This window comes from Periophthalmus magnuspinnatus, chromosome 10, assembly GCF_009829125.3.
Source record: "Periophthalmus magnuspinnatus isolate fPerMag1 chromosome 10, fPerMag1.2.pri, whole genome shotgun sequence".
Lineage (NCBI taxonomy): Eukaryota > Metazoa > Chordata > Actinopteri > Gobiiformes > Gobiidae > Periophthalmus > Periophthalmus magnuspinnatus.
Window position 1 is genome coordinate 7,118,562 of NC_047135.1, and position 16,458 is coordinate 7,135,019.

The 16,458-nt window shown below is 44.2% G+C and overlaps 1 protein-coding gene across 1 annotated transcript in view; it reads left to right on the forward strand.

Annotated features, from left to right (window-relative positions):
• The window catches only part of htr4 (5-hydroxytryptamine receptor 4), a 224,308-nt gene that overhangs the window by 76,204 nt on the left and 131,646 nt on the right, over positions 1–16,458 (forward strand). The window lies entirely within an intron of this gene.

Below are 16,458 nucleotides of genomic sequence, written 5' to 3' on the forward strand. Positions count from 1 at the left end.
AAACTTTTGTATATGCTCATCAGCACATCTAAAACAAAAAACTAAACAAATACAGTAGTCAGCTTTATTTTTACAATTATTCTATATGTTTTGCAGCTGTAAAACCCCTCACCACACACTTTATACACTTTTCTCACACAGGCATTAACATTTTCTCACATTTCTTTCTTGTTTAAACACTCTCAAAGTTCAAACCTTCGTAGACGCCTTTGTTGGTGCAGAACGTTTCATCGACATTTGACATCGGGTTTTGTCGGGGAGAAAACTTGCAAACACACAGCACTTCAGAGTCACACTGAGATCCAACGTTTATGTAAACCGCGATATAGCGAGGGATAACTGTGTACAGATAACATTTCGGATTTCGGATTTTCGTATTAAATGCCAGGGAGAAGAGGTGGCTTTTTAATCTACTCTTAAACTGCGTTAAAGAGTGAGAGGATTTGGCAGGCAGAGGGCGCTGTTCCATAGTCTGGGAGCTGTCATCTCTGGTCTTGGACTGCAGGGCTCTGGGTGGAGTATAGAGCTGTAGTAACTCCTTCAAGTAAAGAGGACCCATAGAGTGCAGCCCTTTCAACACAATCAATCTCAATCTTTAATGACAATGTTGTTTCTTTGTCTGACATATTCCACAGTATGATATTAACTAGCTTTCATTTACAATCCTTTACAATTATTGACAAAAATACTTCCAAAAAGGTTCCAGGCACTAGCAGCTCCTTAAATGATGGAGAGGCTGAGGAAGCTGATGGTGCTGCTGCTGTGGTGAAGGAGGAGAAAAGGAGGAATGGGGATCAAATGGAAGGATGAAGGAGGGGAGAGAGAGTGTATCCAGATGAATGACTTGAAATGTTATTGGTTGAGAGGCACAGGAAGCAGGCTATGATTGACTGATAGAGCAAACAGGTGACAGGTGAGAGAAGATAACTGTCTGAAATATATTATACTTTTAGTTGTTTTCCATTTGCACAAAGAGACTATATAAACTATGGGATTCCTGTACTAGTGGATCAGATTTCAGTCTTCTCTCAAATTTGGACACTGAATGCTCCTGAATGGGTTTAAAATGGTGAACTTGTCATTCTAAACAAAAATAAATCTATACAATCAATCACAATCACAATCACAGTGTTTGTTAGAAAAATTGCAAATTGATTTTTCTCCCAAAGTTGTTCAGGCCTCAACTCCATAATTTGAACGTTTGCTGGTCTCATGCCTCTGCTTATGTAAATTCCCTCCCTGCTCATCTCTGGGTCCATTCTTTTTGCTCTGTTCTTTTTGCTCTGCTCCTCTGGCTCTGCTCCTCTGGCTCTGCTCTTCTGGCTCTGCTCCTCTGGCTCTGCACCACTAAACCGTGTAATCGATGATGAGACCCGACTGGGAGCCGTTTAGGGTGACCAGATGTCCCACTCTGTGTGGGACTGCACAGCATCTTCAACTCAAATCCCACATGACGCCAACTGGGGCTGAGTCCCACATTTCAGTGTTGGCAGCTGAATCTTTTCATCAGCAGACGTACACAGCACAGTGCAGCAGACACTGTTTTTCTCATAACTGCACATTCCAAGTGTCCACCGTGGTGTCGGGGCAGGTGTTATAGTATGTGATGTGAAACACCAGAGGCACGAGAAAGGCACGCTCACCGGAGCAGAGCGGACCCCGCAGAGAGAGACAGCGGCACATATAGTCTATGGCAGGGCTCTGGCTCTTTAAAGAGCAGCTATCTGTGGCCCACTCGTGCTTTCTCTCTCTCTGCTTTGTTTTATCGTGGGCTGCATAGAGCTATCAACTCCTCTGATTATTCATAAGTGACCTTATCTTATCTCTTTGATAAGTGAAGCTTAGAAAAGTTCCCATGACATTTATGAACATTAAGGCACCGCTTATGACAACGTAAGACCCACTGCGACCGTGTCAAAATAAACCCTCTGCATTTACCCACTGCAGAAAACAGAATGAAAATGCCCGAACGGCTGTCCAGTCCAATGTTATATTTATTGCTTTCATTCCTGGATTTGAGCAAGGTAATGGCCAGAGTGCAGCAGAATAAAGGAAATTGCTCCTCGAGAAGCAATGAAAAAAGAAAAATACTTGTTTTTTTCCAACAGGATGTCCCTCATTGTCACACTTTGTCCCACTTAAACAGAGGTGCTGTTCGACATTTGGTTCATCTCCATCTGGTCATCCTCGAGCTGTTTGCCCTGCGGCTCTGTGGTTTGATGAAAAGTGAAGGAGACTGAGCTCAAATACTAAAAACTAGCTTTAAACACCCAATGCTCAGATCATGCCCACTGCCTACAGCGTTTTGTGCAGGGAATTAGAATTTCTCTGCACATTGTAAAAGATAATTTGTAAGATTTGGAGTTGACTGTGTCCTCAGATATGATGTACTCATGTTCAAATCAAATATAGTTTTTCCACTCCACTCAGAGAGATCAGGATTCTAACCCACAACCTTCATACTGAGAGGAGGAGACAGGGTAACCACTCTGCCACAGTAACACAGGGAAGACTTGCAGACTTTGTTATAAGGTTGAATTTTTATCACTGGCAATTGAAAAGAAAAACACATTGATTTGTCCTTAAAAACAGATTTATGGCATCAGGATTCCAGCTCCTCCTTATGTCTTGGATCTTCTTTGATAAAAATGGTTAAATGTATAAAGTTTGACATTTTGACAGGAGCAGGTCAAGGTTCACTCATGGATTTAGCTGTAAATGTTTTCTATATGTGCTGGTTTATGGTCTGGGGCTGTTTCAGGCGGCCATATTGAAGGCTTGACCCATGTGACCTTGAGCTGATTTACTACATGCTTTGCCCTCCTTCAGTGCATTCAGCTTTAGGGACACTGTAATGTATAAGGATGCATGGCAGGTTTTCATGTTTTTCTAATGTTACGACTTGGTTTGGTGGGATAGTACCTGTGCTAAATATTTATCAGAGTTTTACACCAGTTAATTGTCAGTTTGTGGATAAAAGTAAAGTACAAAAATACAGGAATTAGCACTAAATTCCAAAATAGAATCCCTGGCAGTTTAAATCTTCATTTCACAAATTAAAGATGTCGTAATTTATTTGTATTAATTATAGCCGTGATTATGATGTAGTGTGACTTAGAACAGTTCTGCCCCTTGTTTAGATTATGATTGATAGGTAACAGTTGTGGAATTTTGTCTACATTATGTCGTATTCGAAGTCCTCCTGACGTGCTCCTGAAGTCCTCCCGAAACCCTCCTGAAGTCCTTCTGAAGTCCTCCAGAAGTCCTCCTGAAGTCCTCCTGAAGTCCCACTGAAGTCATCCAGAAGTCCCCCTGAAGTCCTCCTGAAGTCCTCCTGAAGTCCCACTGAAGTCATCCAGAAGTCCCCCTGAAGTCCTCCTGAAGTCCCCCTGAAGTCCTCCTAAAGTCCTCCTGAAGTCCTCCTGAAGTCCTCCTGAAGTCCCACTGAAGTCATCCAGAAGTCCCCCTGAAGTCCTCCTGAAGTCCCCCTGAAGTCCTCCTAAAGTCCTCCTGAAGTCCTCCTGAAGCCCTCCTGAGGCCCTCCTGAAGTCCTCCTGAAGTCCCCCTGAAGTGCTCCTGAAGTCCTCCTCCTGAGGTCCCCTGAAGTCCTCCTGAAGTCCTCCTGAAGTCTCCTTGAAGTCCCCCTGAAGTCCCCCTGAAGTGCTCCTGAAGTCCTCCTCCTGAGGTCCCTCTGAAGTCCTCCTGAAGTCCTGAAGTCCTCCTGAAGTCCTCCTCCTGAGGTCCCCATGAAGTCCTCCTGAAGTCCTCCTAAAGTCCTCCTGAAGTTCTCCTGAAGTCCTTTTGAATTCCTCCTGAATTCTTCCTTAAGCGCTGCTGCTCATTTGCCTCATTAACAAGCGGACTTGGACTTGTCCTTGTCCTTGTTACATTCACATCAAATGATCATAAGCTTGTATTTTCCGCATCTGCATTCCACAGGTGTTCTTAGACACTACTGTCAGATGAGCGGAGCTCTATGGCCTATGCTAACAGCTGCAGAGACACCTCAGAGCAGTGCAAATTATGTATTTTTTTATCATGGCCAAATGGGCTGCTGGACAGATCATACTGCTTGGTGTATTTAGCCCGGGGCCCATCTAACTAGAGTTGCAGCCAGATAAATTTTCAAAATGGATCTCTGTTCACGCCTGAAAACTGTTAGAATTTGGACTAAACCCAGACTGAACCTGGACTAAATCTAAATCTGGGTTGAATCTGGACTAAATCCAGACGAGACCATGTCTAAACCAGGACTAGTACAAGACCAAACTAAAGTCTACATCAGGGCTAAAACTGGATCAAACTTGGACCAAACGGAACAAGTTAGTTAATTAGAGTTCATGTTTGTGTGTCAAAAGTATAATTAAATTGTTACGAAATATATCCTTCACCTCTGCCTGTTTGAAGGATGATTGAAGTTAAGGTGCCCTTTATTACACCCTACTGGTCACTGAGAAGACTGCAGCAACCGTGGTTCCAGAAGTCTCATTAACTTATTGTGTTCCTGTGCTACGGGGGCCATGCCCTCGCCACACTCTCAACATGTGCTTTTACAAGTGGAGAGCCAAGTCTGTTGGTTTAGAGGCCTCTGCATGCATACTGAGGACCACAGCCACCTCAAACAGCACTGAATAAACCCCATGATAAACCCATGGAAGAATCGGACATCTGAGGAGATTTCTAGTGGGTGCACATGTGCAGCAGGAAACAACAGCAGCACCAAGTTTCAACACAAGTGACTGAAATGACTCTTGACATTTTTAGTGATTAGATGTTAGCTAGTAATACAGGCACTTATTTAATCAAACAGTGAGCTGGTTTCAGGGCTAGTTTGAGTGAAATGGAAGATTCGGACAGAGGCGCATCTGTTTGTGAAGCTACAGCTTTAGTGGAATAACAGGACTATTACACATGTGTGGAGGAGCATGTGGCTGTTCTGGACCTGCTCCGCCTCAGGGACATACAGGACATTTCTTCAGGGAAAGACGTGGTTTTGATTTGCATCTGTGTGAGTGAGTGTGAGCGCCCTGTTGTAATGCAGGGCTGTGTTTAAGGAGAGGTTTGTGACACGTGAGGACTTATTTTAGCCTAAAGTCACCTGTCTGACCAGTGCACTGTTGCTGTCAGTATCACTTCATGGTTGTACATTTAGTGTAGTAAGTTCATTCCACATCTCATATGTCATATGTCACTCAGATGGTTTAATTACATAGAAAATAATAGTACTGAGCCCAGCTGCATAAATGAGGTGTATGTTACATACATGTTAATATGTTACACGTTTGTTTGTATGTCACACACACACATTTGTATGTTACATGAGTGTTTGTAAGTTACACACATGTTTGTATGTTACACATGTGGTTGTATGTGTTTGTGTGTAGTACAGTTGAGACACTTGGAATTCTGACGCAGATCTGAGTCCAAACATGAGGATTCAAGATGGCCACCGGAGAGGTCCAGTCTAAATACAACAGAGCAAACAGGGCTTTTCTGGGACAATGATACATAAATACTGCTTCAGTGAGAAAGCACTGGACATTTAGCACAATTGGGTCTGAAACAGTTTAACAGTGTCCTCCTTCAAAGGAATTCTGTTTGTTTATGTAGAAAATGTGCTGAGCAGAGGGAGCAGGGAGAGGGCCTGCAGACTATAGTGGACTTGGCCTTAAAGGGCCTATACTACACTATTTTTTTTTTTTTTTTTTAATGTATGCTATAATGTTGTTTCCTTGTCAACGTCATTCATGAATTGTTTTTTTTTTTTTTTTTTCACTCACACAAGTTTAACACAGATCCTGCATATTAAAGCCGAATTATTTTCTCAAACTGAAAACACTCTGTTCCACCTTGTGATGTCATGTGGTAATACAGGAAGTGCTCCACTGTGTTTTTAAAGTCCATACACTTTCACTAGAATCATGTGGATCATTTCAGCCTTGAATCCAGACTACACACTTCTTCAGTACTTTATGAAGATATGAGTCTGGTCACAGGGGAATGTCTCCATTTTCAAATGGCCGTGATTGACAGGTGTATTACCCAATCAGGGACATGCATGGCCCATCCATATCAGAAAAAAATAAAGGAAAAAATAAATTACAGGAAACAGAAAAACATGATTGATATCTGCAGAATTGATGAGCGAAGCACTAAACTCTGGAAAAAAAAAAAAAAAAAAAAAAAAAAAAAACATCTGATTGCATGATCACATTTGACCGAGCTTGAGGGGCAACGGAGGACGCGGAGACCAGACTGATATCAATCTGTATGAGAAATCCAGAGAGATATCAGTCTGGACTGGGCAGGTAAAGAGCCATGTGCATTGGTTTAAGATGCTTTGGTCAAAAATGATAAATGGTCACACATTAAAATGATTCTATACTGTTTCCTGCTCTCTCTGTTGCTCAGTTAAAAGGAGAGCTGATTGGCTTTGAGTTGATGGTCCCCTTTTCATCTAGAGCTGTTCAAAATCTGTGCATGTGCCCCAAAGACCTCGCATACAAGCACCGCGCCAAAGACCTGGTGAGAGCTGGGAAACAGTTAAATAGATTTAAAGGAGCTGTACCTGATTTTTACCTCCTTAAAAACGTGAACAATCATCTGCCACTCCACCTCCTCTCCTTCCCTCTTCCTTATCCCCTTCTCTCCTCATTGTCGTCTCCTCTCCTCCTCCCTCTATCCTCATCTGCCTATCCTCCTCCGCACCCCCTCCCCACTTCTTCTGTCCTCCCTCTCACTCCCCTCTCCCCTCCTCCTTCCTCCTCTCCACCTTCCACCTCCCTCTTTCTCTGCCTTTCTTTCCTTCATCTTTGTCTCCTCTTCTCTCTCCTCCGCTTCCTGTTTCTCCTCCTTTTCTCTTCTCACGGTTTTCAGTGGTCCAAAGTTATTCCTCACTTACCTTATACATTACAAGCATCTCATTGATTCACCATGATGAGTTTATAAGCAGTTTTTACAACTTTAAGAGATTGACATTTGCCATCACGGTAATGTTAACAACTACTAGCATGCTAACCATGCACTTCCTGATTAACAAATAAAAAAATATTTCATAATCAGATGCAGACAACACTTATTTTGACCTGCTTATGCAATAAATCTGTACTGAGACAAGATTTGCGTAAATGCATCAGGATTTTTTGTTTTGTTTTATATATAACCTTTAATGATGTAGAAATCACATATATGACACAGAGATGGTTGCAGGATTTACATTTACATCCTAGAGTAAAATAGTCTTTATTTTTACCCAGTTATAGAAGTCTATGCAGTAATCTGAAACCATCTGATTTAAGCCTCTGTTATTAGCACTAGTGACTGAACTGGTGTGGTATTGTTTTTGCAGTGATTCAAATGAAGAAAAAAGTCTAAAGTTTGGTGAAAGTTTGTTGTGAATCACAGGCTGACTCACGGTCGTATCTAAAATGGATCTGCTGCTGTCGATTAGTGAGTTTATCTGAGGAGCCAGGAGGAGTTAGCAGCAGGACTTTCCCACACGAGTGCAGGGAATATATTTACTCAAGGGCTATTTTTAAACAGATGCTTTTCAGACTTCTTCTAAAACCAAAATGTTTGGGTTATATGCAAGACTAAACCAGGTCTAAACTAGGTCCAAACCAGGTCTAAACAAGGACAAAACCAGGTCTAAACAAGGACTAAACCAGCACTAAACAAGGACTAAACCAATCCATGTCTAAAGCAGAAATAAACCAAGTCCAAAACCAGAACTAAACAAGAACTGAATCAGGTCTAAACAAGGTTCAAACCAGGACTAAGGTCTACACCAATCCAGGTCTAAACTAGGTCTAAATCTGGTCTAAATCAGAAATAAACCAGGTCCAACTAGGGCTAAACAAGAACTAAACCAGGTCTAACTCAGATATAAACCATAAATTTGATAGAAACAAATGTATTTAATACACCCCCCCCTCTCTTTTCCCTCTCTTTCTCTCTCCCCCCCCCCCTTCCATCTCTTCTTGACTACAATTATTCTAAAACGCTGTCTCTAAATTATTTATTCTACTCATCACTTCAGTCTGTGGCGTTGCCTTGTGAAGACATTACTGTATTTGTTGCACATTGGTCCATTGGAGCTGATTTAAGGGTCAGCTCTGACAGTGACAGCGGAGAGTAAACGTGATCAGACTCATAGACTCGTTGCGTTCACACTGATGATGTATTGTCTGTTTGGTCATTAGTTTTGGAGCAGAGCCGGAGGAGTGACGGTCAGACAGACTTACACCGTGCAGAGGTGAGAGGAACATGAGATATGGACCAAAATACAGATGTATCACTGTGTGCTGTGTGCAGACAGCGTGTGAAATATGGAGCTGGTGTGTCATTTTTCCCCACTTTAAAGCTACAGCGTGTAACTTCTTGGAGGTGGCACATCATCTCCATGGAAACGGAAAGTTAAAACCATACTTTGGAACATTCTCCATGTGGATAGATGCATTTTATGCAATACTATGAAAGATTTTTCACTTTATTCCAGAGGTTGTGTTGGTGCACATGAGCATTGGACATTTCACACAAATCAACCTGCTTTATATCAGATTGTAGCGGCGTAACTTTTCCCAGATTTTCCATTGAAATGAATGGGATTTCTACTTAACAGGAAGTGCGAACACAAAGAAAATGCAGTTTGGTCATTTACGGCAAAAGTTGGCGGGACTGATTAAAGCCAATAGCCAAAGATTCAGCATTTCCATGGAACATAAGCAGGAGAAGAGTCAGGTTTGTGGAGATGTAAACCTGCCCAGAGCAACAACATACTTTTTTTAGTCCAATCAAGGCAAACTTTTTTTTTTTTTTTTTTTTTTTTTTTTTGTGACGTACTGTGGCTTTAAGTAGAGGTTTACTTCTTCTCGTCAAGGCCTTATCATTATCTCTCATGGTCTCACTGCTGTTTGGGAAAAGTTTGAACTTCTGCTACTTTCACATTGTCCAAGAAAGGGGTGGAGATATTTTTTCTTCATATTAATACATTTATCATAGTTTCATATTAGGAAGCAGCACAACCATAGATGGACATGCTACGCTAACGCACTAGCCACCACATTCCAAACAGGAAGTGATCGTGGCTCCATCAACTCTGGATCCAACTTACTTTACATTTACCGCACTTGTACTTGTACTTACTAAATTTATGCAATCAACATTTCCTCATTGAAACACATCTCAAATATCTCCTCTCCTCTCCGATGCCTTTTCATTTGTACAATTACTACTTACGATTTTGACACATTTTTTGGCAAGAACAAAACAGCTTTTAGCGTTGCAAAATTCTCACTCGTCTTTCATCAGCGCCGGTGTCAGCGAGTGTTTTTGCAGCCAACATTGTGCCGTTTTATTTATTTAAAAATTGTTTTCACTTCTGGAGTTTGAAGATTTCATTGAGTGATCCTTATGCAAGCGTCTCATTCATGCGCACAGCTGAGAAAGTGTCAGCGCCGCACGGTTCATTCAGAGCAGCAGGATGTTAGCGGCGTAGCGAGGTATGCTAGCGGCGCTGTCAACGTGCTGCCAATCAAGCTGTCAGATGAAGAGAGGGAGGAGGAGGAGAGAGGAGGAGACGAGGGTGAAAGAAGGAAGTGAGGAGGAGGAGGAGAGAAAGGAAGGAAGGAAGAGGAGGAGAGAGAGGAGGAGATGCGTATGGAGGAAGGAAGTGAGGAGGAGAGAAAGGAAGGAAGGAAGGAAGGAAGAGGAGGAGGTGGGTATGGAGGAAGGAAGTGAGGAGAGAAAGGAAGGAAGAGGAGGAGGAGGAGATGAGGATGAAAGAAGGAAGTGAGGAGGAAAGAAAGGAAGGAAGGAAGAGGAGGAGAGAGAGGAGGAGGTGGGTATGGAGGAAGGAAGTGAGGAGGAGGAGAGAAAGGAAGGAAGAGGAGGAGATGAGGATGAACGAAGGAAGTGAGGAGGAAAGAAAGGAAGGAAGGAAGAGGAGGAGAGAGAGGAGGAGGTGGGTATGGAGGAAGGAAGTGAGGAGGAGAGAAAGGAAGGAATAGGAGGAGGAGGAGATGAGGATGAAAGAAGGAAGTGAGGAGGAAAGAAAGGAAGGAAGAGGAGGAGAGAGAGGAGGAGGTGGGTATGGAGGAAGGAAGTGAGGAGGAGGAGAGAAAGGAAGGAAGAGGAGGAGATGAGGATGAACGAAGGAAGTGAGGAGGAAAGAAAGGAAGGAAGGAAGAGGAGGAGAGAGAGGAGGAGGTGGGTATGGAGGAAGGAAGTGAGGAGGAGAGAAAGGAAGGAAGAGGAGGAGATGAGGATGAAAGAAGGAAGTGAGGAGGAAAGAAAGGAAGGAAGGAAGAGGAGGAGAGAGAGGAGGAGGTGGGTATGGAGGAAGGAAGTGAGGACGAGGAGAGAAAGGAAGGAAGAGGAGGAGGAGGAGATGAGGATGAACGAAGGAAGTGAGGAGGAGACAAGAGGAGGAGGAGAGAGAGGAGGAAGAGACAACGATGAAAGAAGAAAGTGAGGAAGAGAAGGAGGGAAAGGAAGGAAGAGGAGGAGGAGATGAGGATGAAAGAAGGAAGTGAGGAGGAGGAAAGAAATGAAGGAAGGAAGGAAGAGGAGGAGAGAGAGGAGGAGGTGGGTATGGAGGAAGGAAGTGAGGAGGAGCAGACAAGAGGAGGGGAGAGAGAGGAGGAAGAGACAATGATGAAAGAAGGAAGTGAGGAAGAGAAGGAGGGAAAGGAAGGAAGAGGAGGAGGAGGAGATGAGGATGAACGAAGGAAGTGAGGAGGAGGAGACAAGAGGAGGGTTGAGCGAGGAGGAAGATACAATGATGAAAGAAGGAAGTGAGGAGGAGGTGAGAAAGGAAGGAAAGAAGGAAGAGGAGGAGAGAGGAGAAGATAAGTATGGAGGAAGGAAGTGAGGAGGAGGAGACAAGAAGAGGGGAGAGAGAGGAGGAAGAGCAACGATGAAAGAAGGAAGTAAGGAAGAGATGGAGGGACAGGAAGAGGAGGAGAGAGAGGAGGAGACACGAATGAAAGAGGGAAGTGAGGAGGAGAGAAAGAAAGGGAGAGGGGGTGAGAGGAGGAGGAGACGAGGATGAAAGAAGGAAGTGAGGAAGAGGAGGAGAGAAAAGAAGGAAGAGGAGGAGAGAGGAGGGGGAGACGAGGATGAAAAAGGAAGTGAGGAGGAGAGAAAGGAATGAAGAGGAGGAGAGAGAGGAGATGGAGAGGAGGAAGGAGGAGGGGAGAGGAGGAGAGAAAGGACGGAAGAGGAGGAGGAGATGAGGATGAAAGAAGGAAGTGAGGAGGAGAGAAAGGAAGGAAGAGGAGGAGGAGATGAGGATGATAGAAGGAAGTGAGGAGGCAGTGAGAAGGGAAGAGGAGGAGAGAGAGGAGGAGGATGAAAGAAGGAAGTGAGGAGGAGGAGAGAAAGGAAGGAAGGAAGAGGAGGAGAGAGGAGAAGATGAGTATGGAGGAAGGAAGTGAGGAAGAGGAGGAGGAGGAGGAGGAGGAGGAGGAGAGAAAGGAAGGAAGAGGAGGAGGAGATGAGGATGAAAGAAAGAAGTGAGGAAGAGAAGGAGGGACAGGAAGAGGAGGAGAGAGAGGAGGAGGAGACAAGGATGAAAGAAGGAAGTGAGGCAGAGGAGGAGAGAAAAGAAGGAAGAGGAGGAGAGAGGAGGGGGAGACGAGGATGAAAAAGGAAGTGAGGAGGAGAGAGAGGAGGAAGGAAAAGAGGAGGAGGTGAGACAGGAAGAGGAGGAGAGCGAGGAGGAGGATGAAAGAAGGAAGTGAGGAGGAGGAGAGAAAGGAAGGAAGAGGAGGGGGAGAGAAAGGAAGGAAGAGGAGGGGGAGATGAGGATGAAAATGGAAGTGAGGAGGAGGAGAGGAAGGAGGAGAGATGGAGGAAGGGAGAAAGGGAGGACAGAGGAAATGGTAAGGGGGAGCAGACAAGGATAGATATGAAGAGGAGAGAGGAAGGAGGAGAGAGGAAGGAGGAGAGAGAGAGGAGAGGGAGGAGAAGAGGGGATGGCAAGGAGGACAGAGACAGGAGGAGACGAGAGGAGATGAAGAGGCAGATGATAAAAGGAAGAAGGGAGAGGAGGAGAGGTGGAAAAAGAGAGGGAGGATAGGGGAAGAGAGAGGAGTAGGAGAGAAAGGAAGTAGAGGAGAACGAGGAGGAGGAGACAAGAATGAAAGAAGGAAGTGAGGAGGAGGTGGAGAGGAGGAGAGAAAGGAAAAGAGCAACAGAGGAGAGATGGAGGAAGGGAGAGAGAGGGAGGACAGAGAAAATTGTGAGGGGGTGCGGAGGAGGATGTAACTTTGTGTAAATCAGTACCTCTAAAAAAAAAAAAAAACTTCTCCAGACGTGTAATTTGGGCACTTGCTTGTATCCATGGAGACGGCTTAATGGTGAAGCAATAATATACCTTTGGCAGACCCTTCACCAGAAAAGTCACACAGTGCTTCTTTAAGTGAGTTTTTTTTTTTCACAAACTAAAGAAATACGTCTGGAGGATAACTACATTGAATAAGTGAAATGCTGCTTCATAACGGCAGGAGGAGGAGGAGAGAAGGAGAAGAGGAAGAGGAGAGGAGTAGAAATCTAGTCCCTGTTACAGTTTCAGTGGAATTACTCTGTCGACATTTACAACAGCTCTGGGTCTGGAGCCAAAACTGTTCTGACACAAACACAGAGCTGAGACAAGGAGCTAACTAACTGTACCAGAGGAGAGAGGGAGAGGAGGAGGGAGAGAGAGACAGAGAGGGAGGGAGAGAGGAAGAGGGAGAGAGAGAGAGGGAGAGAGGGGGGGGAGAAGAGAGAGAAGAGAGCGATACAAACACAGAGCTGAGACAAGGAGCTAACTAACTGTACCAGAGGAGAGAGGGAGAGGAGGAGGGAGAGAGAGGGGGGGGGGAGAGAGGAAGAGGGAGAGAGAGGGAGGGGAAGAGAGGGAGGGAGAGAGAGGGGGGGGGAGAAGAGAGAGATACAAACACAGAGCTGAGACAAGGAGCTAACTAACTGTACCAGAGGAGAGAGGGAGAGGAGGAGGGAGAGAGAGACAGAGAGGGAGGGAGAGAGGAAGAGGGAGAGAGAGAGAGGGAGAGAGGGGGGGGAGAAGAGAGAGAAGAGAGCGATACAAACACAGAGCTGAGACAAGGAGCTAACTAACTGTACCAGAGGAGAGAGGGAGAGGAGGAGGGAGAGAGAGGGGGGGGGGGGAGAGGAAGAGGGAGAGATAGGGAAGGGAAGAGAGGGAGGGAGAGAGAGGGGGGGGAGAGAGAAACAAACACAGAGCTGAGACAAGGAGCTAACTAACTGTACCAGAGGAGAGAGGGAGAGGAGGAGGGAGGGAGAGGAAGAGGATGAGGGGGGGGGAGACGGGGGGAGGGAGAAGTTGAGTGAGAGGGGAAGAGAGAGGGAGGGAGGGAGAGAGAGGGTGAGGGAGAGAGATACAAACACAGAGCTGAGACAAGGAGCTAACTAACTGTACCAGAGGAGAGAGGGAGAGGAGGAGGGAGAGAGAGAGAAAGGGAGGGAGAGAGGAAGAGGGAGAGAGAGGGAGGGGAAGAGAGGGAGGGAAAGAGAGAGACGGGGAGAGGGGGAGGGAGGGAGAAGTAGGGTGAGAGAGGGGAAGAGAGAGGGAGGGAGATGGGGAGAGGGGGAGGGAGAGAGATACAAACACAGAGCTGAGACAGGGACCTAACTAACTGTACCAGAGGAGAGAGGGAAGGAAAGAGAGAGAGACAGAGGAGTAGGAGCTAAATCTGTCCTGAGACAAACAAAGAGCTGACTCTGGGACCTAAGTAAATGTACCAGAGGAGAGAGGGAGAGAGAGGATAAGAATGAGAGAGGGTAAGAGAGACAGGGGAGGGAGGAGAGAGGGACAGGGTGACTAAAGCTGACACAAACACAGAGCTGAGGCAGGGACTGTAGCAGAGGAGGAGGGGAGAGGGGTCGAGAGAGAAAGGGAGGAAAAGAGAGAGCGAAAGTGACAGAGTGGGAGGAAAGAGGGAGACGGAGTGAAGGGCAGGAGAGAGAGGCACTAACTGTACCAGAAGAGGCTGTCAGAGACTAAATGAGATAAAATGCTAGAGAAGAGGAGACAGGGAGTGGGAGGAGAGAGGGGGAGAGAGATGGGGAGAGAGAAATACGGAGATCAAGAGAGAGAGAGAGAGAGAGGAGAAGAGAAGAGAAGGGGAGAGAGCCAGAGAGAGAAGTGACAGTGAAGGGCTTCTGCAGAGAAGCACTAACTGTACAAGCAGAGGCTGTCAAAGCCAAAGTACAGCCAGTGGAAATGAGGGAGAGAAAGAGACAGAAGCGAGAGAAGGAGGGTAAGGAAAAGATGGAAAGAGATAAGAGTCTGCTCCTGTCTCCTCCTGTCTCCTCCTGTTTTCTCCTGTCTCCTCCTCTCTGCTCCTGTCTCATCCTGTCTCCTCCTGTTTTCTCCTGTCTCCTCCTGTCTTCTCCTGTCTGCTCCTGTCTCCTCCTGTCTGCTCCTGTCTCCTCCTGTCTCCTCCTATCTCCTCCTGTCTCCTCCTGTCTCCTCCTGTCTCCTCCTGTCTCCTGTCTGCTCCTGTCTCCTCCTGTCTCCTCCTGTCTGCTCCTGTCTCCTCCTGTCTGCTCCTGTCTCCTCCTGTCTGCTCCTGTCTGCTCCTGTCTCCTCCTGTCTCCTCCTGTCTGCTCCTGTCTGCTCCTGTCTCCTCCTGTCTCCTCCTGTCTGCTCCTGTCTCCTCCTGTCTGCTCCTGTCTGCTCCTGTCTGCTCCTGTCTCATTCACTTTACCGAGAGCGACAGCAGAAAAGACGAGTTCATTTGTGTTTAAAAGAGGAGCAGGAGTCGGAGTGAGTGGGTTTGAACTCAAAGGAAAACATTTCAGAAGACAAGTGCAGTGAGGGACAAAGTGCTTGGACATCTCCACTCACAGCGAGAGGGTCCTTGGTCAGACAGATATGACATCTGATATGTACATACACATTTACAGTATTTTATTTACACTCAAAACTAAAATATAGAGCAAATGCAGCACTGTTAAATAAGTCTGAGAGGGATGGACAATACCACAATTTTTGGTATTGATCCTACCAAGTACATTTTGGGGTAATCTTTGATACCGATACTCGATACTGATCTACTCTGATTGGTGAAGGCGTAAATAAAAATCTGTATAAAGAAGGTTTTAAATAGGCTCTAACAGGACACACAGATGGGTCAGTCCACAAAACAATAAAACACCAGCCTTAAAATGTGCATAATGTTAATTAGTATTGATATTTGCATGACAGTATCAGTACTTTGATTCCAAAATTCCCATTCCTACTGGCCGACCTAGTCCCATGCATACACACTACCAGTCAAAAGTTTGGACACACCCACATGTTTGTTTGTTTGTTTTTTTACTACTTTCTGTTCACCTTTCGTGGCCTCGCTCGTTTGTGGTTTTTTTAGTACGCTGTATGAACGTGCATTGTGTTCTGTGTCTTGATTGGCTGAGGGACTGTAGACCATTGTCCATCAGTCTCCTCTGTGTCGTGTCTCCTGTACAGTACAGAATGTGTTCAGGCAAATTTACATAAATGTTAGATCGCAGTGTGACTCTGAAGTGCTGTATGTTTGCAAGTTTTCTCCCCGACAAAACCCACAATGTCGATTAAACGTTCTGCACCGACAAAGGCACCTATGAAGGTTTGAACTTTAAGAGTGTTTAAACAAGAGAGAAATGTGAGAAAATGTTAATGCCTGTGTGAGAAAAGTGTATAAAGTGTGTGGTGAGGGGTTTTATTGTGAGTTATTTTTAGAACGTAACCCCCACGATAAACGAGAGAACACTGTACATATAGAAGACATCAAATATATAAAGCAAGATATGTGGAATTATGTAGTAAAGGGAAAAAAAAAACAAAAAACAACAAGTACCTCTTTTTAATATATGTATTTTTATTTTTATATTCAAATCTGTAAAGAAAATATTTTGAAGAGTTAGTTAACTTTTTTTTCTTTACTACATAATTCCGTATATCTTACTTCATAAATTTGATGCCTTCCATATGTATCTAAAATGTAGAAAGTAGTAAAAATAAATAAATAATAAAATAAAATAAAATAAAATAAAATAAAATAAAATAAATAAAATAAAATAAAATAAAATAAAATAAAATAAAATAAAATAAAATAAAATAAAATAAAATAAAATAAAATAAAATTAATAAAATAAAATAAAATAAAATAAAATAAAATAAAATAAAATAAAATAAAATAAAATAAAATAAAACAAAACAAAACAAAACAAAACAAAACAAAACATTGAATAAGAGGGTGTGACCAAACTTTTGACTGGCAGTGTTTCTTTTGAGTACCATATTTTCCAGTCTATAAGTCTCTCCGGAGTATAGGTCAAAAATGCACAATAATGAAGAAAAAAACACGGTTGTCATATTGTCAGTGTGGCCGTAACGAAGATGTGAACTTATATACTCAGATGTGACTTATATTCCACATATAAGTCGCATCT